Raw genomic sequence first — 1,459 nt, forward strand, 5'->3', positions numbered from 1 at the left:
TCTCCAAATCAGATTCAGCTGACTTGAATCAGGGCATTTCTCAAGCTGGGTCAGTGTCAGGTAGGCTGTGGAAGGCAAGGCATGTGGAAACTGAGGCCTGGCCCGGCGGGACAGGCGCGTGGGCTTGGTGGTGAGTGGGGCCTGCGGGGAAAGGCTAGCAGGGTGTGGAAGGGCAGAGGCAGGAGGCCCAGCTGCAGCTCTGGGTTGGGTTGGGTTGGGTTGGGGTGGGCCGGCCGTCTAGTGGAGGCGTGCGACCTGGTGGGCCCTGCGCCTGGTCTTCGTGGGGCTGGTGTGTGTGGCTGGTGGTGGCTGGGCGAGAGCAGCTCAAGGCTGGCAGGTGTGAGTGCCAAAGAGAGGCCAGGGCTCACCGGGAGGCAGGGCACAGAGTGGGGGGCCGAGCGGGAGGGGGCGGTGATGGTGGCCTGAGTGCTGGGTCCCGGGTGGGTGGGCCAGGTGCTTTTGGGCATGTGTAACATGAAGCTGAAAAAAGGGGCAGGTGTATTGCTTTCAGTAGCTCAGCTGGTAGAGTGGAGGACTATTGGGCAAGATATTCTCAGGTGGCTGGTTTGAGTCTGGCTCAAAGGAACGCCTCCCTTTTGGGGCTTGCATAGGAGGAAAGCTCTGTGCCTGGGGGTGGCAGGGACAGCATGCGTGGAAGGTGAGTGCAGGTGAGTTGTGCAAGGAGACAGCAAACAGGCCTGCTGGCTGGCTGGGAGGCACTGTCCCTGCCAAAAGTTCTGTCTGTCTGCAAGCGCACGTGGGATAGGCAGCAGGGGTGTGGCTGGCCCACAGGTGGCCAGGCAGGCAGCAGCTAAAGGAAGGCTAGAGGGCTGCCAAAGCCCAGGATTGATCCAGGGACCTTTAGATCTTCAGTCTAACACTCTCCCAACTGAGCTACTTCAGCTGGCTGGGTAAGCAGGTGGCTCTGGCTGGGGCCTTCATCCTGAGGCCCAGAGCCCAAGGTGGAAGGCTGGGCTTGGGGCTCTGGGCTGGAGGTGCCTGGGCCTCCTGCCTGGCTCCCAGACCTGCGGTTGCTTGGCCAGCGCCCGTGCTTGACAAAGGAGGCCCAAGAAGTGGCCTGGGCTGGGGAGCCTGCAGCTGCCAGGCTCTAGGCTGACCTACTTGGCAGGGGCTGGGGTTGAGGGCCAGGACCTGTGGCCTCCTTTGTGAGGTCACTGGCCTTGTGTGGCCAGGGCTGGAGGGAATGCAGCCATGCCAGGCAAGCAAACCCAAGCCTGGACGGCGAAGCCGAGCCAAAGGCTGCCCAGGTCGGCTGCGGGCGAGGCCCGTTTGGGGTGGGCAGCGAGTGTGTTCCCCGCGTGCTCAGTGCGTGGGACACTGCAGGCGACGCGTCTCCCTTTTCAGACAGGTGTTTCTCGAGCCGGGTCAGTGTCAGGCTTCGCACAGACCTACAACAAGCTACCTATAGATTGTGAAATTTCCATCCTTGGAAATTGTC

General features: G+C 62.1%; 1 non-coding gene across 1 annotated transcript; it reads right to left on the reverse strand.

Moving 5' to 3' along the window:
- Positions 1–831: 831 nt before the first annotated feature.
- TRNAF-GAA lies at positions 832–904 on the reverse strand. Its single transcript has one exon. It is a non-coding gene; the product is annotated as a tRNA-Phe (tRNA).
- Between the last annotated feature and the right edge of the window lie 555 nt (positions 905–1,459).

The sequence above is a fragment of the Gavialis gangeticus genome, unplaced genomic scaffold, assembly GCF_001723915.1.
Source record: "Gavialis gangeticus isolate Ggan-Ray unplaced genomic scaffold, GavGan_comp1, whole genome shotgun sequence".
NCBI classification, from domain to species: domain Eukaryota; kingdom Metazoa; phylum Chordata; order Crocodylia; family Gavialidae; genus Gavialis; species Gavialis gangeticus.